Raw genomic sequence first — 26,703 nt, forward strand, 5'->3', positions numbered from 1 at the left:
CTGCTTAGAACAGCAACCATATGACCGCTATTTAAGGAATCATTTGATTTCTAAAGTTTGCATGTGAATAAATGGATCCAGCTATATAAAGATATGCAATTCAGGAGAATAGAAGAGCTAGATGAGAATATCTGACCTAACTTTTCCATGCTCCTGAATGGCATATCTGCTTATAGCAGAATCCCTTTATGCACATGCAAACTTCAGAAATAATTTATTTATCCCTGCAATGGTGGCCATGTGGTTGCTGTACTAAGCAGATGGGCCATTCAGAAGCCTAGAAAAGCTGGTGGATAATGTAAATGGAGTTATTTGCATAAATAATAGCAAAAGCTAGCGAGGTTGGACACACATGTGGCAGGGAGTGGGCAGGATTGGTCACACATGGTGGGAGCGGACAGTAATGGTCAGACCTTTATTGGGAACAGACGCAGCACTGTATAGTACCTTACAGTAAGTGGGCTGTTTCTGCATACTGCTATACTATTGCAGTGCAGTGTGAGAAGAGGAATTACACCTGCGCCATAACTCGCAGGTGCCTGCAATATTATACAACTGATGCCCTGCTCAAATGGGGTTGTGTAAATATCACCATAAGCAGCATTTACATTTACTGATCATATTTATGGCGTAATCACACCTTTTCTTAAATTTACATACATACATATGTGTGATTTGTAATAATAATGGGCCTTACAAGGTTGTGTAGTGTCGCTCCACTGGGTATGGAGGGGCACTGCTGCGTTCCAGACGGCAGAGCTGCTGCAGTACGCTGATTGCCGCTCCCCTGCCCGTTGGTGCGCAGCTCCCCACTGCATTTTTATTATGCACCAAAAATGAAAAAAGTATAATAATCATCTACAGTGGGTGAGTGCCGTTATTTCAATCTGCCTTATGATTGCTTGATGCCCTGTTACTGAGCACCACCCTGAATGTATAGATGTGTAGATAGCGGTAAATGTTTTTGCACACCCTATATGTGAACACTGCCTAATTATACTGATAGTGCCAGACCAGCTCTACTATTGTAAACACATAAAGATATTCACAAATACATAAACACATTATAGATTTGTATAAACATATAGTATACATGTCACTCATACACATTTGCACACTGCACACATACACAATAAAGCATACAGGTCACTCATACACAATGCAGGGCTATAAGCTTAGTCTTGACTGCTCAGCTGTGTTACACCAGCAGCAGGAAGATGGAAGAGGAGAGGAGCCTGGGGAAGGGGGGAGGTTAAAGGAGCAGAGCATCGGCAGCACACACAGTGTGGAGTGAACCTTTGCCGTTAGCAGTAATCAGCTACAGCGAGGTGCACTCCCAAATGCTGTAGGCTGCTGCTGATGCACTTTTCCCAACCCATGTGAGTCAGGGAAGCTGGAGGGGGCCCTTTGGTGGATGGGGGCCTTGGGCAAATGCCCTGTTTGCCTACCCCTAACGCCGGCCCTGCCCTAAATTGATATCTATGTAAGCTTTCTGAAGAAGGTTGGCCACCCTATGTCCTATTATCAACATATTGATTGAAAAAATTGTTCTTAGATTGTTTATATCAGCATCAGCACCTATAAATGTAGTACACATTCAGGGACCTACTGGAGGGAAGAGGGCCTACTGCTATACAGAGATGGCCAACTTTACCCTGAATTAAGGGGTTTCTATGTATTTTTTTCTATTCCAACAATACAGGTATGGTCTGGAATTGCGGCTGATCAGTCCTACAAAGGATGGCTTGTATGAATAATCGGTTCAACAACATGTCAGGCCAAATTACCAGATCAGAGGAGTACACGACAGGAATCTCAACCTGAAAACCGGATTAGTCCTTACTAGAATTTCGAAGGATTTCTTCAAAGGTCTTGAAAACATTGTTGCATTCCTTAAAGTGAGCCGAAAGGCTAAAACCTAGAATCCTGAAACCTGCCCATTTGGGATCCATTTGTCGTGCTCGTGGGGTTATGGTCTCCCCTCTTGGAGCCTCTTCAGAGCTTGGACATAAAATATTTGCCAGGGAAGGGATCCTTTCTACTTGCCATAACAATGGCTAAAAAATGGGGAAGCTTCAAGAGTTACCGTATTTTTCGCCCTATAGGACGCACCGGCGTATAAGACGCACCCTATTTTTAGGTGCAAAATCTTAAAAATTTAAGATTTTGAACCCAATAGTGGTCTTCAACCTGCGGACCTCCAGATGTTGCCGTTGGCTGTCCGGGCATGCTGGGAGTTGTAGTTTTGCAACATCTGGAGGTCCGCAGATTGAAGACCACTGCATAGGAGGTAATACTCACATGTCCCCGCCGCTCCGGACCCGTCACCGCTGCCCTGGATGTCGCTCCATCACTGTCGCCGTGTCCCCGTCGCTCTGCTGCTGAACGTCTCTGCTGCCGGCCGGGTGTCCTCGCTCTCCGTCGCCGTCATCACGTCGTTAAGCACGCCGACGCACGTACGCAATGACGTGATGACGAGGAAGGAGAGCGCCGGCCATACAGGGGATCCCTGAACGGAGAAGACACCGAGGAGGCAGGTAAGGTCCCTCCCGGTGTCCTGTAAGCACAAACCCGGCTATTCAGTCGGGCTGTTCAGGATCACCGCGGCGGTCCCGAACAGCCCGACTGAACAGCCGGGTTAGTGTCACTTTCCCTTCAGACGCGGCGGTCAGCTTTGATCGCCGCGTCTGAAGGGTTAATACAAGGCATCACCGCGATCGATGATGTCCTGTATTAGCCACGGGTCCCGGCCGTTGATGGCCGCAGGGACCGCCGCGATAGGGGTGTATTCGCCGTATAAGACGCACCAACTTTTCCCCCCCAGTTTTGGGGAAGAAAAAGTGCGTCTTATACGGCGAAAAATACGGTACCTGCTTTTACACCTTGTTCTTTTATGACGTCTTACATTTATCCCTAAGGTGCCATCCTTAATACCAATCAGGTCATTTCTCTCTTGGTTTTGTACTTCTCTCCAACATCAGAGGAGGAAAAAAATCTATGCAAACTCTAGACATTGCTAGATGTATGAAGATCTACCCTGTGAGGTCCTAAAAATTCAGAAGAGCTGACCACCTTTTAGTTCCATTTTTTTTTTTTTTGTGGCAAGAACAAGCGTCTAAAAAGCCTCCAAACCTACATTGAGTAGGTTGATAAAGGAGGCCACCAGAGAAGCATTTGTGGCTCAGGGTTTTTCTCCCAAAGTTTTACCTGAGTGGTAGCAATTTCTACAGCAAACAGAGCTTTATTCTCCTAGAGTACATCTGTGCAGTGGCCTCTTGGAGTTCTCACTTCACCTCTGTTAAGAGTTGGAGGCTAAATTTAAGAGTAGGCTAAACTTAAGGGGCTCAGAAAACACCACCTTTAGGAAGTTTATTATGAACTCCGTACAGCTGGGAGAACCTCTCTCATAGGTTCTCTTCTTGTTACATCCCAACATGTACTGCTAGGTAGGACATAAGGGAATTCTTAATTTCTAATGATAATTTATTTTCCCTTAGTCCCAACAGCAGCATACAAATATCCCTTCATGTGTTTTTTTTTATTTTTCTTCTTGTAATTGCACATTATGTTATCATAGGGAGGGGTGGGGCACTTAATTGGGGCTAAATAAGTATTTTTTCCACCTGTCCTGGTTGTTCACGAGGATTATTAAAGGGGTACTCCGCCCGTAGACATCTTATACCCTATCCAAAGGATAGGGGAGAAGATGTCTTATCACGGGGGTTCAGCCGCCGGGGCACGGGTGACTTGCATTGAGGGGGCATGGCTGTGATGTCACAAGCCTCTGGGGCTCAGACGCTGCACCTAACACTCTAAACGGATGCCGCAGGGAGGTGCAGCAGGGAGATTGCGGGGGTAAGGGCAGAGTATCCCTTTAATACCCCACTTGTGCTCCTGTTAGGACTAAAGGAAAACAAGTTGTCATTAGAACTTATCAAATGTTTCCTCCTGATCTTAACATATACAAAGAGATTCTAGAAGTATATTATCAACACTGAGTGATTCCTTAACTTTTACCTCATCTTCATGTGTTCCATTAAAAAAAAATGGCTTTTACGAGTCTGAGGTTATAATTCATGAAGCCTTCATCGCTTAAACATTTGTTTTGTGTCTGTGATTCCTGTATTTGCTTCTAGAGGGCATCCTCATGTTTGCCAGGAGTTGTTATAAGACTATTCTGCTTTTTTTGTCTTTCTTCTGTGTTGTTTTGTACCTGCAGAGCAGAATAATCCCGGATAACAAGAAAATATTCATTTTCTGACACCTAACACCTTCATGTCTTTCAAATCCTTAAAGAGTTGTCAAGTGACAAGCAGCAAATTTCAAATAAGCTGCTAATTTGGAAACTATTAATTAATAGTCTGGATTTGTAAGACGCCGCCACCTACAGCACTTCCTTGTAACATTAGGAGCTATTTCAATGTTCACAATAGTCTTTTGTGTAGGAATCCAAAAAGGCATAAATTAAACCAAAGGTAACATTCGGCATCAATTTCAAAAATCAAAGTACAATCAACAGGAGAATTTCTTATCTTTTTCTTTTCTGGTTTCTGCATTTCTAGCACCTAGGGCTCTGTTCTACTTTTAAGCCACAACTAATTTAAATCAGCCCAATTTGTAGGATATTGTTCCTTCATGCCCTCCCACCATTCGTGGTGTTCTCTCTCTCATCAGTATGGCTTAGTTTGAAGAGCGTGACTATGGTAATTTATCATTCGACATTTCCCAGGACAGGAGCTGCATGTCTAGGCTGAGGTAGCATCCCAAATTTTTTCATCCAACACAAGTAAAAGAAAAAAAAATCTTTATAATAATAATACTGAAGACATATATTGCCATATTATACTGTATGATATAAAATTCTGGGTGCTATGGTGGCACAGTAAAAGGGGTCATGTAATTATAAGATGCAGTATGCAAGGTACAATTGAAATACATTTGAAAAAAATTGAATAAAGATGAACTGTGCTTCTTTTAAAGGGGTTGTCCAACATGACATGAGGTCAGAAAAAAAGGAAAAAAAACAAAAAACTTTACTTACCAATTCTCGGTCCCACACAGGTCCCACACTGATCTACCGATCGCCTCTATCCCATCCCCCTTCAGGGACCACAAGGGGACGTAATGATGCAACATCTGGGTCCTTTGGTAGACCTTATTGATAGGGCTACTCATCTACACTACCCATAGGGACCTGAGTGCGTGGTCCAATTGCAGACCTATTTGGACATGCTCCAACCCACATCTGCTATATCACTATTATTGCTGTCATTTCACAAATATTTGTTCTGTATTTTTACCTCTTCCTGTTTGAATCCCATGATAAGCCCCATATACTGCTAGGAAGGAAACACGTCGGGATTCTACTCGTTTTTACAGAATGTTGTTGGGGGAGTAATCTGTCTTGACATGCTTGACATAGGGGACAGTATTAGCTACTTGTGATATATCACAATATATCTGGTTTGAATATAACCATGGATGATTTGTGCTATGTGCGTGTTATCAAGCGCTGTGATTTGTTGGTTTCTGTATCACCACAGACCTGATTCTATATATTTTAATTTATACCTAATAAAGGTCACATTTTAGGTAGGACATCTTTCCATCATTCATATATTAAATAAGTCTCAAGGTAGCCTGAAAGATCCCAAGCCAGTACTGGAGGGACCTGCATGGGATAGAACTAGGCCTGAATGTGCCACACTCCCTAGTGACCCATGCATAGTGAAAGATCCAAGACTTATGGAAGAGTGCGTGAGTCAATCAAGAGAGTTTAGGCCAACCCGTTGTCCTGGTCCAGGTGGACCTTAAAAAGGAGAGATAAAACCTCTGCCTTGCACCCTTATGAAATTCATCCTTCTCCAGCTATAGACATTTTGAATTGTTTAGGACTTTCCTCGCTCGCACAGAGTCTTCCCTACTAACTATTACCTGTTTGATTCCCGTTTCCAAACTGGAGCATCTCCGACAAGCAAAAAAACTATGTAGGCTATCATTAACTTTGTCTAAATAAAACTGCAGGGAACCCTCAGCACCCCTTAGAGTTCCCAATAAATCAACGTAGAGGTGGTAGTGATAAATTTATTAAAATGATTCTGACTGCTGATAAATAATTAATACTTATATGCCATTGCTAATGCTGCAAAAAGATATGTGTTACCCACCCTTAACCTATAAATCAGCTTGCTATCTGCTCGTGACTAAGATGGAGACCTTGGGATGATGCCAGAAGGACCAAGATGAGAAATCAAAAGGACAAAATATTTGAGGAAGATATAGACGGGCAGAGAAATCTGGAATTTTCCGGTATGAGAGTGAGAGGGCAGCATAAGTGAACTTTGGCCAAGAGAGAGATGTGAATGTTTAAATATGCTAATATATACACAGACACAAAACTCAAATAACCAATCAAAACATAACAATGATTTTGACATGATAACTAACCTCCCCTTTTTGTCAAATGTTAAAACTAATGTACTTCCGTGTAATAAACAGAACTCATTGGGGCAGCTCCTTAGCCAGTATGCTGAGAAGGAGATATTATACCAACATTCTGTCTGGTGTGTATTCCTTGTGCCGACACTCAGCAGTATACAGCAGCAGTCACTCACGTTTTAAGGCCAAACCAGAAGCGATCCTTAACAGTTGGTGTCAGAAGTTGGATTCTGTTCCCTGGACCACACTCGAGGGAAGAGTCAAGTCTAGTGGACCAACACTTTCCCGGTGACCCAGAGCTGTCAAAACTAGGAGTCTAATCTCCACAAGAACATGGTAAGTCTGCTGATTTCATTATGAAACTGTAGCTTATCTGTGTATTTTGGGCAGCTTTGGGAACCTGAGATGGTTTTTGTCAACCTTCCAAGACTAGCCCTAGCGACAGGGAATCTTCCCCCCTTTGTGGTCTCAATTTTACAAAGGAGTTCTAGTCGCAGGTGACTGACTGCTGCTGCTTAAGTCTAGTCCACAGTTTAGCAAATCAGGTGAAGTTGTGAGAGAACCAGTAAAATGTTATTTTTGCCAACCATAACATTTGGTGTTAATGTTCTTTTTGCCAACCTCAACATCGAAAATGCACATCTTAGTAAGATTTCTTTTGGATTTTTGAGCTTTAGGAAATCTAACAGACATTTTTGATTCGGAAAATGTTTTTGTTTGGATTTTGATTTTTGACATTTTTAGATCTACTCAGTGGATACGGTCAAGGGAATTAAAAGTGCCATAGATTTTAGATTTTTTTATTTTTTTTTAAATCTCTGGTAGATAATGATGTGCCACTAATATTTTTTGTATTATGTACTTCTGACATATTTTTGTATTGTATCAGTCAAGTAAATTTTGTGTGAAATCGTACTGCTATTGTGTGATTTCAGTCCAGTATATGTATCAAGTGATACAGTTTGTGTATCGAACTGCTGGCTGCTGCTCCAGTATATTTTTATAGTTTCCTTAATAACTTTTTAGTGCACTGCTGATATCCATTTTATTTTATCCTCTTTTTGTTTTTGTTTTGTGTTGGACCTGAGCCAAAAAAATTACTCTGGCATTTTATTTTTGTGTATCAGCCAGTCTCTTTTTTGTACCAGAAGAATATTATCAGGAGACAAATTTTGTATGGCCTACCTATTCTCTGAGAGATCTTGTTAATAGGGTAATTGCACGGTCCTCACTACTTAGATGCAGCCAGACCTAGATGAAAAGGTAGAACTGTATTTAAATGTGTCAGTTAATTGAGCCCTAATGTTTTATCTCTGAAGAAATGGGTGACTGAGTTGTGCCAAAGGAAGGATGTATGAGTGTGCAGAGTGTGCAAATAAGTTTCAAGACTGTGTCTGTGTTGTAAACAAAGTTGTTGAGTAGGATTGATTGTCTCATTATCTCCTAAAAGAATGCTCCTTGGTGGCTTTGGATATGGTATTTTGAGGGGGCAAATGGCTGTGTGCATTGTGATGAGGAAGTTGGTGGTTTTGGTCCAGGAGTTAATGGTGTGTGCAAGTGATGAGACAGGTGAGGTTGGAGCAGATTGTTGTAAGTAGCTTGATAAGATTAGAGAGAGAAACAAAATAGAGACTCTAGGTTTGGATGGAAAAGCATGTGAAGAAGGAAAAGCATGAGGAGATTAAGGCAGTTGAAAGTTTGGAATATACTGATGGTTGATGGACAGAAGTATTTCTATACAGCAGTGTTATATACGGTATTCGTATACAGTTATACAAATAGGCAAAGGGCAAAGAGAAATGCAAAGGTGTGACGCCCCCTCCCATAGGCTTGCATTGAGGGGCGGAGCGTGACGTCACACGGGGCCGGAGGCATGACGTCACATGCCGCCGGCCCTGTGGTCGCCAGTAATCAGACCCGGAGCGAACACGCTCTGGGGACTGATTATAAATGGGGTGCCGCGTGCAAGATCACGGGGGTCCCATGCGGCGGGAATCCCACGATCAGGCATCTTATCCCCTATCCTTTGGATAGGGGATTAGATGTCTAAGCACCAGAGAACCCCTTTAATTGTCTGATTATATTACAGGAGTAACAAGAGAAGAAGTTTGGCCAAGAAGAATAAAATAAGGTATACAATAAATAAAAAAGTGATCACTATTTAAATTGATAAATATTACCTAAGTAGTTAAAATCAATTAATGGCTTATAGAATTATAAACTATGCACATTGAAGGATTCCCAATTATTATTATTATCATTTTTTTTTTTTAAAGAGCTCTGTATATTATTTTTATTCTTTTACATTTTTGGTGAGAATGTGTGCCCTGTGTGTAGTACATTGAGTATTTGTAAATGTCGGTATTGTTACATGTTACATGTGTCTTGTATGTTTCTTGATGTAAAGTAACACAGAAATCCAGTCAGATACTAGACGTTCAAGAGTTGTTGAAGACTGACCAAACCTGATGGAGAGCACAATGCCCTTCTCAAAGGGGCGGTTACTGGTGACATAGAGGAGTGAGAGGAGAAAGGTGGGGCCTATAGGGAGAATGACAGCCTCCTCTCCTGAAACACAAAAATCACATTAGACCTGAAGGAAATATACATATATACATATTTACTGTTTAAAATTGAGTGGGTTTACAATACCTGCATACACAATCTGATATATGTATACATTCTATATTGCATTTATTTGAATAATGTAAAGTTTGAGTGGATAACTTTATAATGATAATTCTTTTTCCCCCCCTCTCTCTCTTTGGTAGCTTTTCTACTCTCAGATTATGTTTAAATTGTTTTGAAATTATGAGGTTAAGAATTCAAGAGCCATGATAAAATATCAGAGAATCCATGGTTGATGCTGAGTCATAAATGTAAGCTTGTTCCAAGTGATGCAAAGATGTAATAAATAGGACAGGATAAATGGTGACCACACGCAGAATGGAGTTCTACTGCAATAAACCACTCGATCTGAGCTGGTGGTTCAGAAGGAGGAGTTGAAGGTATTCACTGAGATATGTAAGATATCTGAAGGTATGAGACAATGAGTATCGGTACCCTTTTAATACCGCCCAAAAATATGGGCCTATAAGAGAAAGGTTTTCTTGAATCCTTGGGCAAACCAAATTGTAGTTTGAAATACGAGTGTTCAAAGTCCTAGAGCTGCTAGAGAAGGTAGCCATCATGAAGATCAAACAAACATGAAGGAAACAACCTCAAATGCCAAGGGGACTGAACGGTGAAGGAGGATGCCAAGGCTGCAGTGCTTCTGTCCCCTCACAGTTTTGGTGCAAAGTGTACAGGTGGATGGGGACTGTGGACTTTTTCTGGTTAAGTCTCTTACAGGAACTGGCAATACATGCTGAGAGAGACCAATGGAAGAAGAATGTGGTGGTACAGGGCAAACGACATCTGAAGAGTTGGTAACAAACTGTGTGTGCCAGCAGTCTTGAACCCCAAGGAAACATACAAGGCCTAATACGCTAAGCAGAAGGAAGCTATGTGTGTAATCATGTCCATACATTGGGTGGCCTCAGGATTCAACAATGCAAAAAGAGGGTTTGTGCAGACTTCATTATCTGCATCTGTTGTGACCTAGGTAAAACATTAAAGGTACCTGACCAACACCCACTAGAATCATCTTACCTGTTTCAGAGACTATGAGTAGACTTCATCTAACTGCCTAAGGAGGGCCAATATAAGTATGTCCTTGTCTGACTACTGATTTTGTGACCATGGATACAATGAAAATGAGTGTGTGAGGCAAAATTAGAGGTACATTTTAACATATATATATATATATATATATATATATATATATATATATATATTCTAAATAATTCTTGATAGAGAAAAAAATCTCCAAAAGCAGCAGAGCTGTATACCTTAACACTTGACATCCCTCTATAATCTAAGTAGCAAAGGAGGAGGGGGCGTAGCAAGGGGAGAACTTGCCTGCCACATCTTTGAAGCTTTATGTAAACATTTTCTTTTTCAGCTCACTGTGGACATCTCTTATCAGCATTACATAGCAGTTTGTACCAAATCAAGGTCAAGTGTAATTCTTAATAAGAATAATAAGAATAATAACTGAATTGTAACTAAAGTGAAAAATAGAAGCTTAGTACATTACATCTGAGGTGTAAGGTGCCGGACTAGCAGCTTAGAGCCTTTACAGAGACACGTTTCTTAAAAATCAATAATCGAGACGTTTTTTATACTGTGGTCATCTAAATGATTGTCGCCATCATTAGCACACATATTCATTAATGGTTTACAACTAATATCCACATTAATACACTGAAAGTGAAGTTGCATAATTATATTTGCACATTGGGCATTTGTCGTAAAAGTACACACAATTTGTGGTCCATTTATTTTAAATTAAAGGTATGTTCTCCAATACATGATAATGGGGAGCACTTTACCTTTTCTTCATTTCGGTTGAGTCAATTTCCTGTTGACTCACGGAAATGGGGGGGGGGTAAATAGGTCATATATTTTGTTTTAAATATGTCATGGATTTTGATTGGCTCAGAATGAAGTGGAGAGACATGAGTCTCCATTTTGATCCTGGTAGCCATGTTTAAGCAGATACATTCAAAACTTAACCCTAAATACCAAAATGGTAAATGATTATTTAATAGAAAATGAAATGGTGCAATACACAAACATATATTTTATAGTCCCACTCTGTATATAAGCTGTACACTGTATCAACCATAACACATGTGATTCTAACATTTAATAGAGTTTTAAAGATGCTCATACTAACCTCTGTTCTCATGGACATTTCTTCCTAACAACAGGATGTTCTCAAATTTTATGGGATAAAGGTAATCAATATTTGCAGTAATACATTTGGTAAATGCAAAATATTGCCAGATTAATGGAAATTCTGGAGTATGTAAACCTGCTTATATTATTTTCAAGGAAATGTAACAGGGGGAGGGAATGGCAGCCCACATCCACAGCTGCAGCACTGAACTCCTGCTCACACGGGAACAATCAGAAAAGATAAACTACAGTCTCTTCCGGGGTGCTTTTAATCCCTGAGGGCTGATAACCTTTGTTTGTTTTTTCTCTCTTCCTCTCTGTATTTTCTCTGTTAAGAGCGCCATTTTTTCCAAATTTTTTCTTAATTTTTTCTGTTTGTGTTGGTTTGTTTTTTCTCTCTCCTCAGTATAGCTTATTTGGCTCTTTGGCTCACAGATACTGTTCAGTCACTTTTCTGTTTTGCATAATTTTTGCTTTAACTACTTGTCAGGCCCTGTAGAACATACTGGACTGTTTTTTTTTCCAGTTTAGAAGTGCTGTTTTTAAACCATTGATGTCTCATTGGGTTAAATGTAGATTGCATTCACTGACATATAGTAGTGTTGGTGCTTATTACTAATTCTAGTAGAGTAGGGCTAATACTGTATATGAGTCCCAGTTGAAGGATCAGTCTGGGTGCAAAGGGCGGTGGTTCATAAGGAGCCACTCGTCTCAAACCAGTGAAGCATCCCATACCCATTTTTTTCTTTTTCGCACCTGAACCTGAGACTGTTAGAAAGAGTATATTGTAGGGAAAGATGTCACGTACGTTTAACCCCTTAAGGACGCAGGGTTTTTACGTTTTTGCATTTTCATTTTTTTCTCATCACCTTCTAAAAATCCTAACACTTTCAATTTTGCACATAAAATTCCACATGATGGCTTATTTTTTTGCACCACCAATTCTACTTTGCAGTGAAATTAGTCATTTTACCCAAAAATCCATGGCGAAACAGAAAAAAAATTCATTGTGCGACAAAATTAAAGTAAAAATGTCATTTTGTAAATTTTGGGAGCTTCCATTTTCGGTAAAAATAACACCTTATCTTTATTCTGTAGGTCCATATGGTTAAAATGATACCCTACTTATATAGGTTGGATATTGTCGTACTTCGGAAAAAAATCATAACTACATGCAGGAAAATCTATGTTAAAAATTCTCATCTTCGAACCCCTATAACTTTTTTTTATTTTTCCATGTACGGGCCAGTATGAGGACTCATTTTTTGCACTGTGTTCTGAAATTTTTATCGGTACCATTTTTGTATTAATAGGACTTTTCAATCGCTTTTTATTCATTTTTTTGTATAAAAAGTGACCAAAATACGCTATTTTGGACTTTGGAATTTTTTTGCGCATACGCCATTGACCGTGCGGTTTAATTAACAATATATTTTTATAATTCGGATATTTTCGCATGCGTCGATACCACATGTTTATTTTATTTTTATTTACACATTTTTTTTTAAGGGAAAAAGGGGGTGATTCAAACTTTTATTAGGGAAGGGGTTAAATGACTTTTGCTAACTTTTTTTTTTCACTTTTTTTGCAGTGCTATAGCTCCCATAGGGACCTATAACACTGCACACAATGATCTCTTATGCTGATCCCTGCAAAGCCATAGCTTTGCATGGATCAGTGAGATAGGGGCTTGATTGCTCAAGCCTGTAGCTCAGGCTTGGAGCAATGAAACGCCGATCGGATGCGACGGAGCAAGGTAAGGGGGTCTCTGCTCGCGTCCTAGATGATTGGAACATCACGATTTTATTGTGATGTCCCGATCAGCCTGACTGAGCTGCCGGGAAGCTTTTACTTTCACTTTCAGATGCGGCGGTCAACTTTGATTGCCGCGTCTGAAGGGTTAATAGCACGTGGCACAACGATCGGTGCCACAAGCTATTAGCCCAGGGTCCCGGCTATCGTTAGCAGCCGAGACCAACCCGGTGTGATGCGGGGTCACGGCATGACCCCGTTTTAAACACCGGGACCGGGCGAGGGGTGTACATGTACATCCTTCGTCCTGAAGGAGTTAACAAATATCTTTTTAGGCGGGAATTTATAAATTGATTAAAATGATTCTGACTGCTGATCAATAATTAATACTTATATGCCATTGCTAATGCTGCAAAAAGATATTTGTTACCCACCCTTAACCTATAAATCAGCTTGCTATCTGCTCATGATTAAGATGGAGACCTTGGGATGACGCCAGAAGGACCAAGATGAGAAGTCAAAAGACAAAATATTTGAGAAAGATATAGACTGTATAGAAGGGCCGAGAAATCTGGAATTTTCCAGAATGAGAGTGAGAGGGCAGTATAAGTGAACTTTGGCCAAGAGAGAGATGTGGATGTTTAAATATGCTAATATATACACAGACACAAAACTCAAATAACCAATCAAAACATAACATGATGATTTTGATGTGGTAACAAACCTCCCCTTTTTGTCAAATGTAAAAACTAATGTACTTCCGAGCAATAAACAGAACTCCTTGGGGGAGTTCATTAGCCAGTATGCTGAGGAGGAGATATTATACCAACATTCTGTCTGGTGCGTATTCCTTGTGCCGGCACTCAGTATACAGCAGCAGTCACTCACATTTTAAGACCAAATCAGAAGCGATCCTTAACAGTATATGCAAGAACAATACCCTGAAGGTAGGCACTGGGGCGATAGCTACCATGGTTGGGTCACAGTTGCTGCAGATGACTCTTGACGGGTTGAGGAGCATCCAATCATCAATCCTTGAAGTGAAGGCATGATCTTCTGTTGGAAGCTTCCTTGCTGGGTGACTTGGTTGGCAACTTCTCAGATGTCCATCCCCAGGGGAGCAGAAATAGTAGCGCTGTATAAACATTTGGTTATGTTTCTCATCATCACTGGAGCAGAGGAGATTAGGATGGGAGGGAGAGAAACAATACAGATGTAGTCGGGGCCTGCTCCACCTATAGGCAAAATAGGCAGCTACCTAGAGAGCTCTCTTGATTGAGGCGCCGTTCTGCCCACGGTAAAAAAGTTATTTCTCCAGGTCCTGACAGCCACAAAACTGTCTCCTCAGTAGTAAGGGGATTGCATGAGGAGGAGGTGTGTTACAGTGTGTCACCCCAGTAGTAATGTGGGGCATGTCAATGGGAGGAGAAAAGGGAGCAGCAAAATTAGCTTTTTCCTCGGGTGGCAAAAATCCTTGCACTAGCCCTGGATGTAGTCACCAACATCTTGTAGAATGCCCAACGAATGAAGTTAGTGAGTGAGGGGTAATGCATACAGCATCATTGCTCTCCTCCGGGAGTTCCCGGACCGGTGAATGTACAGTAATGAGTGAGCGGTGATGCATACTTATGCATCGCCATACACTGAAATACGAGCAATGCACGTCTAACTCACCTAAAAAATTTGGGTGCATGGATCCACACTCAGGCTTTTCTTTACCAGCAGAAAACAAATGCAATCGATCCAGCACAAGAAGTTGATGCGGCTTTGTATTACACCATAGTGAAACTACAACGCGCCAGCTTCACATCACAATTTCAAATTTTGACACGTTTCGAGCGCATGCACTCGAAACGTGTCAAAATTTGAAATTGTGATGTGAAGCTGCATCAACTTCCTGTGCTGGATTGACATTGCATTTATTTTCTACTGGCAAAGATGCTCCACACCCTACAGTACACACTTTATGTGGCACCGTATGCAGTAGTCTAAGGCACCATACATCGTACATGAACATAAGCAGGGATTCCTGCCTTTGGCCTTGATTAATTTAATAATTTGTCACCAACTCCACTAGTTCTCTTCTAGTTTATAACATATTCACTATCCGCAGGATAAGGAATAAGTATCTGATCCCTGGGGGTGGTTCCAACCTCTGAGACCCCCTGCGATCTCCAGAATGTTGCCCTGTCTCCTCCTGTGCATGGAGTGGCATGTCGGCATATGCCCATGCACAGTCTATGGAAGCGCTGGAGATACACAAGTTCAGCAGTACCACAGACAATGCAAGTAGTTTGTATGCACATGCACTAGGAGAGATGGGCCCGGTTCTGGAGATCCAAACCGTCCGATCTTTTGGGACACTTATCAGACTCTTATCCCCTATCCTGTGAATAGTGGATAAGTTGTAAACTAGTGGAGTACCCCTTCAAACGGATACTCCACTGGCTAACACTCGGAACAATTAGTTTCAAACGCTGTGTGCGCATTGCGGAGGTTGACCACTCCCCTCATGATGGCAGGCCACGCCCATTCAATGCAAGTTCATGGGAGGGGCGACGGTCACCAAGCTCCCTCCCAAAGACTTGCATTCAGTGGCGTGTCCTGACATCATGAGGGGCGTAGCTGAACAGCATGCACACACAGCGTTTGGAACTAGCTGGCCAGTGGAGAGCCCCTTTAACCTGTTCTGGACACCGCATCCCGAGTCCTTAAGGACTGAGGGCCTATGGACACGCCCGTGGGAATTCCGGTCTCCGCCGCTAGCCGGTTGGGGACCGGATCGGGATGCCTGCTGAAATCATTCAGTAGGCACCCCGGCACATCGCCCAGGGAGGTTCTGAGACCCCCCCATATCAGCGATCACAGAAAATCGCATGTCAGTTCAGACATGCGATTTTCTGCTATTTCGGGCTGATCGGGTCTCTGGTGACCCGATCACCCGGAAAATAGCGATGATCGGAGCTGTCAGGGACAGCCCTGATCATCTTGAGGGCTATGAGTGAGGTTGCAGAGCTGCGATCTCCTCCTATCCCCTGCCATTGGTCAGAACTGATTCTGACCAATGGCAGAGCAGGACAGTGGGTTGCCATAGCAAGCCCCTGTTCTGCCCACGCCTGAATGTCGAGGGGATCGTGGGAACAAGATGGAGGCCGGTACCTGCAGGAGAAGATGCCTGGGGACCCCGGATCTTCGCTGGAGACTGCTGGATCCTGGCTCAGGTAGGGAAGCGACGGTGGGGGGGGGGGGGGGGGAATGAAAGTGAAAATAAAATGATCTTTACTGTGGCAACCAATAGGAAGGCCAAACTGCAACTCCCATCATGCCCATACAGCCAAAGGCTGTCTGGGCATGCTGGGAATTGTAGTTTTGCAACATCTGGAGGGTCACAGTTTGGAGACCACTGTTACAGTGGTGCCCAAACGGTAGCCCTCCAGATGTTGCCAAACTACAACTCTCAGCATGCCTGGACTGCCCAGGCATGCTGGGAGTTGTAGTTCTGTAACATCTGTCCCTTCAGATTTAGCAATTTTCATGAAATTTTTGAAAATTGCTGCTCTACTTTGAAGCCCTCTCATTTTTTCAAAAAGCAAAAATATGTCCATTTTATGATGCCAACATAAAGTGGACATATTGTATTTGTGAATAAAAATAACATTTATTGTGAATATCCATTTTCCTTACAAGTAGAAAGCTTTAAAGTTAGAAAAATGCAAAATTTTTAAAATTTTCATGAAATTTGGGGATTTTTCACCAAGAAAGGATGCAAGTAACGCTGAAAATTTACAACCAAAATAAAGTAGAATATGTCACGAAAAATCAATCTCAGAATCAGAATATTCGGTAAAAGCGTTTTTGCGTCAATAATTCATAAAGCGACGGTGGTCAGAATTGCGAAAAAGGGCTCAGTCCTTTAGGTGAAAAAGGGCTGCGTCCTTAAGGGGTTAAGCTCTTCGGGTTTTGCAAAACTATAAGGTGATGTTAACATTTTGGAATGTTGGCACGGAAAATGTCCACGTGGACATTCCGCAAACTGCTGGCACTGGCATAGCATGCCAGGGCTAGGATCGCGTGGGAACTTGCCATCTCATAGACACATATGTATTCCATGCGGAGTCTGCAGAAAGAATTTACAGGTTCATTCTTTCTGCGGACACAGAATTCGGAATTTCTGTGACAGAAACATGGAAATTCCGCTGTGTTCACAGTGCAACAGAATCCCATTGAATACAATGTGGAATCTCTGAGCGGAATTTCCTAACTCCCTTTAGGAAATTTGGTCACTGCCCTTTTAGGTCACATACCCAGTAGGTCACCCTTTTTTTTTTTTCCGGATAGTTGTCTACCAGGCATTTTTGCTTCGAGAACTTCATCTCAGCAGATAATCCTAAAATGTTCTCTAAGTATAAATAAACCTCATATCTGGAGACTACAAATGGCAGCTTTCATTATTAGTCTTCTTGTAGGTTTGTTGGGCAGTAAAAAGCACTAACTCTGGATTGAGCACATAGAGGAATGATCTCCGCGCTCCGAGTGATGGATGCCTGCTGAGATAAAAACTTACAGCTTGGAAATCTTCCCCATCTCACTCACTTATCCAATTTGAATTGTTTTTCGATGCAGCAATCAGGAAAAAAAAGACATCGCTGAGACGACTCCAAAACAGGCAAATAAAACCACCGAATCCTGTGCTCTGCAATAAAATGCTACCATTATAGCAATAGTATTCATGTACTGCAAGGAAGTGACACTATACAACCAGCAAAAAACATCCAATACCAGATAGGGAGATGTTACATTATGTGTAAAGTATTCACTACATGAGTACATGATGAAGAGATTGTAGACAAGTCAAATTATAGCAGTTATGTTTTTGTATATAGGGGCAGTATTATAGTAGTTATATTCTTGTATATAGGAGCAGTATTATAGTAGTTATATTCTTGTATATAGGAACAGTATTATAGTAGTTATATTCTTGTATATAGGAGCAGTATTATAGTAGTTATGTGGAGGGGAGATAGAGAGATAGGACCGCACCGCGGTCACCCACAATATCCGGGAGTGTGTACACTGTGACAGGGGATGTCAGAGGTATGGAGCGGGGTGGTGCAAAAAAGCAGGAGAGAACAATGTCCAAAATAGCAAATTGAGAAAAAGGTTGCTTCTGCACTCACCCTTCTGGCGCTGCTTCACTGTGTCACTGAGTTAGTCCATGTACGGCCGGCCGCTGTACGGGAGATGATACGGAGAGATCGCTGCAGCCGGAGCTGAGCTGTCACAGCTCAGCTCCGACTGCAGCAATCTCTCCGTATCATCTCCCGTACAGCGGCCGGCCGTACATGGACTAACTCAGTGACACAGTGAAGCAGCGCCAGAAGGGTGAGTGCAGAAGCAACCTTTTTCTCAATTTGCTATTATAGTAGTTATATTCTTGTATATAGGAGCAGTATTATAGTAGTTATGTAGGTCAGTAGAAATAACGCTTCAGCACTCACCTATGTTTTAAATCCTTTATTTGGGCATAAAATCCAGAGATAACCGCTGGCCAGGGGTGGGGAAGGAGCGAGGATGCCGCTGCGGGAGCGGCATCCTCGCTCCCTCCCCACCCCTGGCCAGCGGTTATCTCTGGATTTGATGCCCAAATAAAGGATTTAAAACATAGGTGAGTGCTGAAGCGTTATTTCTACTGACCTACATTCCTGGATATTGTACATTTTCTGCTTCATTTTGTGCACCCCTATTTATCCTTGTACTACGGATATCACCTGTCCTTCCAGTTACTGCGCTGCAGAATTGTCGTGATATAGTGGTGCGGTCTCATCCTCCTCTCTACCACGAATATTATAGTAGTTATATTCTTGTATATAGGAGCAGTATTATAGTAGTTATATTCTTGTATATAGGAGCAGTATTATAGGGAAAATTTATACTTACCGTAATTTTGCTTTCCATGAGTCTGAAGGCAGCACAGAAGGGTTAATAGCTCCTTTCAGTTCATCCCAGGACCGCCCACCCAGCAAACAATTAAGAGAATTAACAAGCCTCAGGCCAAGCCTGGCTATAACCATCCATCAGAACCTCATCCACTTGTGTTATTGAATAGACTCAGTTCTGATGCAAAAAGATGACCTATAGTAGGGAGGGTTTGTATGTGCTGCCTTCAGATTCATGGAAAGCAAAATTACGGTAAGTACAAATTTTCCCTTTCCATTTCGTCTTCAGGCAGCACAGAAGGGAGCTGTATAGCAACATAAGGGGGGATACTTAATTGAACACGGCATAGAGCACCGACATGCCAGAGGCTGGACCCCAACTTTGGTTGTCTAGAGTGTAGATTGAGCTATGATGAAATCTGGTGGCTCAACTCCTGTGATCTCACTGGCATTCAGAATCGTAGACTTAAGCCATTCCACCAAGGTAGCTTTAGACACCTTTCTTTCCTTTACCACATCGGCAACTGTATGAACAGATTCTCTTCCACCCCGAATGTCTTGGTTCTATTGTGGTAGCAGATTAGTGCTGTAGACCCATCCAGATGGTGAAGAACTCTTCCTCCTCAACAGTGGATGCAGTAAGAACTTCAGCAAGCGAATTCCCTGATGATGTCATCTCAGATGACACCTTCAGCAGGACTCCCTCTGGTACAAATCTTATAAAGGGATCTCATGAGGAGAGCGCTTGTATTTTATCCAAACCTGTGTGAGAATGTTATCGCAATCAGGAAAGAACTTGTAGGACAATCACTTCAGGTCGACTTACTCGGGAGAGGCTTAGACACCACCACCGGAGGAAGACATACGACTGGTCTGAGGAAGACCCATGACAGGTCTGAGGAAGACCCATGACAGGTCTGAGGAAGACCCATGACTGGTCTGAGGAAGACCCATGACTGGTCTGAGGAAGACCCATGACTGGTCTGAGGAAGACCCATGACTGGTCTGAGGAAGACCCATGACTGGTCTGAGGAAGACCTATGACTGGTCTGAGGAAGACCTATGACTGGTCTGAGGAAAACCTATGACTGGTCTGACCTGCCTTAGTGCTGTGAAGAATCAAGTGATGACTGGATGACTGCCAATCTGCTATCTGTGAAGGAATTTATTGAGACATGGAGCCTCAATGTATTCACTCACAGGCTTTTTTCAAATCCATTTTGGAGGAACTGCAAAACGACTGCAAATGGAACCTCTTTTCGATCCTCCTCCAGAACGTAAACTTTAAGGAATCTCTTTCGGCTGAAAAGACGAGTAGATATCACCTCCTCCAATGAGCCCATCATATGGAATCTGTCCCTCTCAAACTCCACACAGTCAAAGGCAACAGCTCTGGCTGTGGATGAAGGACCCGTTCTGTGTCAGCAGGTCCCTGTGGGGAGGAAATTTCCTTCAACTGTAACAGGAGGGAAAACAAACCCCGTCTTGGCCAGTATGGGGCTATCAGGATCACGTCTGGCTTGTCAATCAGGATCTTCTTTATGACTGGAGGCTGAAATAGATAGATGTAGAGGCCTCTCTATGATACGGTCAGTGCATCCAAGATGTCTGGTTGGTTTCTGCAATTCAGAGAAGCAAATTTAGCAACCTTCCGGTTTTCTATGGTAGCCCTCATGTCGTAATCAGGTAGACCTCTCCTGCTGACTATTTGGCAGAGGTATACTTCAGTGAGGGTCCTCTGCTTGAACATAGAATAGTTCTGCTCGGCTGATCCGCCTGGATATTCAGAGTGCCTTCTGGGACCGCTGGGATACTGGGCAGTGGGTTAAAGAGTAGCCAAAATACCCAAGTTCACTGGCCCCATCCTCCTCAGATTGGCTGACATCTGATATTCTTCATGTGTCCAGCTCCTCTGGACTCAAAGATCCAACATGTAAGCTCCTTAATCTGATTCAGAGGTGTCAGGATCGGCAGGCTGGAGGTGGATCCTCTGTGTCAGAGAGGGATTGGCGTGGACCGTGTCGGTGGACCAGTTCTAAGTTGCTACTGGTCTTCACCAGAGCCCGCCGCAAAGCCGGATGGTCTTGCAGCGGCGGTAGTGACCAGGTTGTATCCACCGGCAACGGCTCAACCTCTCTGACTGCTGAGATAGGCGCGGTACAAGGGATTAGACAAGAGCAAGGTCGGACGTAGCAGAAGGTCAGGGCAGGCAGCAAGGATCATAGTCAGGGGCAACGGCAAGAGGTCTGGAACACAGGCTAGGGATACACAAGGAATGCTTTCACTGGCACAATGGCAACAAGATCCAGCAAGGAAGTGCAGGGGAAGTGAGGTAATATAGGGAAGTGCACAGGTGAACACACTAATTAAAACCCATGCGCCAATCAGTGGCGCACCGGCCCTTTAAATCGCAAAGAACCGGCGCACGCGCGCCCTAGGGAGCGGGGCCGCGCGCGCCGGGACAGCACAGACAGGGAGCGAGTCTGGTAAGCGGGTCGGGGAGCGCACCGCGAGCGGGCGCGTCCCGCATCGCAAATCGCATCCCGACTAGGGACATTATCACAGCGCACCCGGTCAGCGGGTCTGACCGGGGCGCTGCAAACAGGAGAACTCTGCGAGCGCTCCGGGGAGGAGCGGGGACCCGGAGCGCTCGGCGTAACAGTACCCCCCCCTTGGGTCTCCCCCTCTTTTTAGAACCCGAAAACCTGTAGATAAAGTCCTTGTCAAGGATGTTATCCTCGGGTTCCCATGACCTCTCCTCCGGGCCACAATTCTCCCAGTCCACAAGAATTTTTTTTTTACCTCTGACTATCTTGGATGCAAGAATTTCTTTAACCGGGAAGATGTCTGAGGACCCGGTGACAGGAGTAGGAGCAACAACCTTAGGAGAGAAGCGGTTAAGGACAAGTGGTTTAAGGAGAGAGACATGAAAAGCATTGGGAATACGGAGAGAAGGAGGAAGAAGGAGTTTGTAGGAGACAGGGTTAATTTGGCATTCGATTTTAAAAGGTCCGAAATAACGTGGTCCCAGTTTATCACTGGGTACATGGAAGCGGATATACTTGGCGGAGAGCCACACTTTGTCTCCAGGAGAAAAGACAGGAGGAGTTCTTTTTTTGTCGGCATGTTTCTTCATCCGGGATGAGGCCTGTATGAGAGATTTTTGAGTCTCTTTCCAGATGGTGGAGAAGTCCCGAGTCACCTCATCAACAGCGGGCAAACCAGAAGGCGTGGGAGTGGGGAGGGGAGGGAAGAGGGTGACGGCCGTACACCACAAAGAATGGGGATTTAGCGGAGGACTCAGAGACTTTGAAATTGTACGAGAATTCAGCCCATGGTAGGAGATCGGCCCAATCATCCTGGCGGGAGGAAACAAAATGTCGCAAATAGTCACCAAGAACCTGATTAACTCTCTCCACTTGCCCATTGGATTGGGGATGATAGGAAGATGAGAAGTTTAATTTGATTTTAAGTTGATTACAGAGGGCCCTCCAGAATTTCGACACAAATTGAACGCCTCTATCTGAGACGATATACGCAGGAAGCCCGTGAAGGCGAAAAATGTGCACAAAAAAATGTTTCGCCAACTGTGGCGCAGAAGGAAGACCTGGAAGAGGAATAAAATGTGCCATCTTGGAGAAACGATCAACGACCACCCAAATAACTGTGTTGCCATGGGATAAAGGTAAATCAGTAATAAAGTTCATACCAATCTGAGACCATGGTCGCTCAGGAACAGGCAGAGGATGAAGGAGACCGGCAGGCTTCTGGCGAGGAGTCTTGTCCCGGGCACAGACTGTACAAGCCCGAACAAAATCAGCAACATCTGCTTCCAGGGTAGGCCACCAATAAAAACGAGAGATGAGCTGGACGGATTTTTTGACGCCAGCATGGCCGGCGAGGTGTGAGGAGTGTCCCCACCTGAGAATCCTGAGGCGCTGGCGTGGAGGGACGAAAGTCTTTCCAGGAGGAGTTTGTCTGATGGAAGCTGGAGAAGCGGAGATCAGACAGTCCGGGGGAATAATGTGTTGCAGGGAGGCTTCCATTTCCGAGGCATCCAAGGAACGAGAGAGGGCGTCAGCCCTAATGTTCTTGTCAGCGGGGCGAAAATGAATTTCAAAGTTGAAACGGGCAAAGAACAAGGACCACCTAGCCTGGCGAGGGTTAAGCCATTGGGCAGACTGAAGATAAGAGAGATTCTTGTGATCAGTGTATATAATAACTGGATAGATTCTGCCCCGGGGTGGAGTAGTACCAGGGAGGAGATCAATAGGACAGTCATATGGCCTGTAAGGGGGCAAAGTCTCTTTGCAAAAAACATCAGCATAGTCCAGATAGGCCTTGGGGAGACCTGGTATCGGAGGAGCCATAGGGATTTGACTGGTAGGACTGGGAGCAGACATAAGGCATTTGTGTGGCAAGAAGTACCCCAGTTCTTGATTTCCCCGGTGGTCCAGTCAAGGGTAGGGGAATGGCGTTGCAGCAAAGGTAGTCCAAGAAGAATTTCAGAGGTGCAGTTAGAAAGTACCAGAAATTCAATCTTTTCGTGATGGGGTCCAATGCACATTAAGAGGGGTTCTGTGCGGTAACGCACAGTACAGTCCAATCTTTCACCATTAACAGAGGCGATGTAGAGGGGTCTGGCGAGACTGGTCACTGGGATGTTGAACCTGTTAACGAAAGAGGCCAAAATAAAATTTCCTGCAGATCCGGAATCCAAGAAGGCCACAGCTGAAAAGGAGAAGTTAGAAGAAGAAATCCGCACAGGCACAGTAAGACGTGGGGAAGCAGAGTTCACATCTAGAGCTGTCTCACCTTTGTGCGGAGTCGGAGTGCGTCTTTCCTGACGTGGAGGTCGGATAAGCCAATCCTTCAAGAAGTGTTCGGTACTGGCACAGTACAGGCATAGGTTCTCATTGCAGCGGCGTGTCCTCTCTTGAGGTGTCAGGCGAGACCGGTCTACTTGCATAGCCTCCACGGTGGAAGGCACAGGAACAGATTGCAGCGGACCAGAGAAGAGAGGAGCCGGGGAGTGAAACCGCCTCGTGCGAACAAAGTCCATGTCCTGGCGGAGCTCCTGATGTCTTTCGGAAAAACGCATGTCAATGCGGTTGGCCTCATGAATAAGTTCATGCAGGTTGGCAGGGATTTCTCGTGCGGCCAGCACATCTTTGATGTTACTGGATAGGCCTTTTTTGAAGGTCGCGCAGAGGGCCTCGTTATTCCAGGACAATTCGGAGGCGAGAGTACGGAATTGGATGGATTACTCGCCTACAGAAGAATTACCCTGGACCCGGTTCAGCAGGGCAGTCTCGGCAGAAGAGGCTCGGGCTGGTTCCTCGAAGACACTTCGAATCTCCGCGAAGAAAGAGTGTACAGAGGCAGTGACAGGATCATTGCGGTCCCAGAGCGGTGTGGCCCATGACAGGGCTTTCCCAGACAGAAGACTGACCACGAAAGCCACCTTTGACCTTTCAGCTGGAAATTGGTCCGACATCATCTCCAAATGCAGGGAAAATTGCCAGAGAAAACCACGGCAAAGTTTAGAGTCCCCATGAAACTTGTCTGGCAAAGATAAACGGAGGCTGGATGCGGCCACTCGCTGCGGAGGAGGTGCAGGAGCTGGCGGAGGAGATGGTTGCTAAAGCTGTGGTAGCAGCTGCTGTAGCATCACGGTCAGTTGAGACAGCTGGTGGCCTTGTTGTGCTATCTATTGCGACTGCTGGGCGACCACCGTGGTAAGGTCAGCGACAACTGGCAGCGGGACCTCAGCGGGATCCATGGCCGGATCTACTGTCAGGATCGGCAGGCAGGAGGTGGATCCTCTGTGTCAGAGAGGGATTGGCGTGGACCGTGTCGGTGGACCGGTTCTAAGTTGCTACTGGTATTCACCAGAGCCCGCCGCAAAGCGGGATGGTCTTGCAGCGGCGGTAGCAACCAGGTCGTATCCACCGGCAACGGCTCAACCTCTCTGACTGCTGAGATAGGCGTGGTACAAGGGATTAGACAAGAGCAAGGTGGGACGTAGCAGAAGGTCAGGGCAGGCAGCAAGGATCGTAGTCAGGGGCAACAGCAAGAGGTCTGGAACACAGGCTAGGGATACACAAGGAATGCTTTCAGTGGCACAATGGCAACAAGATCCGGCAAGGAAGTGCAGGGGAAGTGAGGCAATATAGGGAAGTGCACAGGTGAACACACTAATTAAAACCCATGTGCCAATCAGTGGCGCACCGGCCCTTTAAATCGCAAAGAACCGGCGCGCGCGCGCCCTAGGGAGCGGGACCGCGTGCGCCGGGACAGCACAGACGGGGAGCGAGTCTGGTAAGCGGGTCGGGGTGCGCACCGCTAAGGGGCGCGTCCCGCATCGCGAATCGCATCCCGACTAGGGACATTATCGCAGCGCACCCAGTCAGTGGGTCTGACCGGGGCGCTGCGAACAGGAGAACGCTGCGAGCGCTGCGGGGAGGAGCGGGGACCCGGAGCGCTCGGCGTAACAAGAGGCATCTGTTGTGAGCAGGACCACATCCGTAGGTCAAAAGCTACAACCTATTGGGAGATTTTCTTTTGGAAAGCCACAATCTGAGACTCCTGCATGTGCGACTGACAGCCCAAGCGGGGAGGAAAAATATTGGAGATTCCTGTCCAGACAGACTGAACTTTCTCTTGGAAATCTCTTAGACTGTTTGTAGAATGTGACTTCTTCAGTGAAAAAAACAGCCGGAGTCAGGTGCCCGGGTACGGCACCACATGGATCCCCTGAAGATGAAGAACAGCCACTACCACAATGGCTCTACCACCCTGGGAGTATATACTAACGGCAGGGTCCAGAATAGTGAAGCACTCCTTTTCCTGACTGTATGACCACTCTGATATTCCGCTGAGGATGGATGTATGGGCACATGTAGATAGGTATCCATAACACATGCCACCCTTCCTCAGGCTGACAGGAATCCAGAAAATCTTGCACCAATCATGGTTGTCCTTCTGACATCAAACTGATCTGGTAGTCTTCTCCCTGGTTCCTTTATCTTGAGCCCTTTTGCAGAACATTGGCTCTTGGAGAAGAAGTTTCGCCCTTTAGAGCAGCAGGACTAAGATGGTTTCCATTTGGCAGCTTGTGGAAAGGCCAAGCTCTTCCTTTCCTTGGAGAAACTCTAGGATCCTCATATACTGCTGACCCATCAGACCACCGGGCTGATTCTCAGATGAGATTCTAAACACATCTAAGGGAAATCACATAGGACGTCTGATAAAGACCTGAGTGATAACACTTGGGAGACAATTCTTCTCCAGGTACCTTGTCCCCAATGTCTCTGCTCAGCCGGACTACTCGCGGTGGCAGAGTTGGATATCTGAGGACACCAGTGACTTTACATAGTTAAGTAACAGTAGAGTCTGTCTTACCTGGATTCTCCCAATGTTTGGACTCTGACTTGAGCCTGGAGTCCATCTCATGTACCTGTCTGGCTTTGTCCACTCTTGTGTCTACTCAAGAGAAAAAATGTCAGCAAAGCCTTGTACATGAGAAACATCAGTATATAGCGAGCAGAGCCTCACTACTGACGGGAATATATAGAAAACATCAGTATATAGTGAGCAGGGCCTCACTACTGATGGGACTATATAGAAAACATCAGTATATAGTGAGCAGGGCCTCACTACTGACAGGAATATATAGAAAACCTCAGTATATAGTGAGCAGAGCCACACTACTGACAGGAATATATAGAAAACATCAGTATATAGTGAGCAGGGCCTCACTACTGACAGGAATATATAGAAATGTATAGAAAAC

This window comes from Hyla sarda, chromosome 5, assembly GCF_029499605.1.
Source record: "Hyla sarda isolate aHylSar1 chromosome 5, aHylSar1.hap1, whole genome shotgun sequence".
Lineage (NCBI taxonomy): Eukaryota > Metazoa > Chordata > Amphibia > Anura > Hylidae > Hyla > Hyla sarda.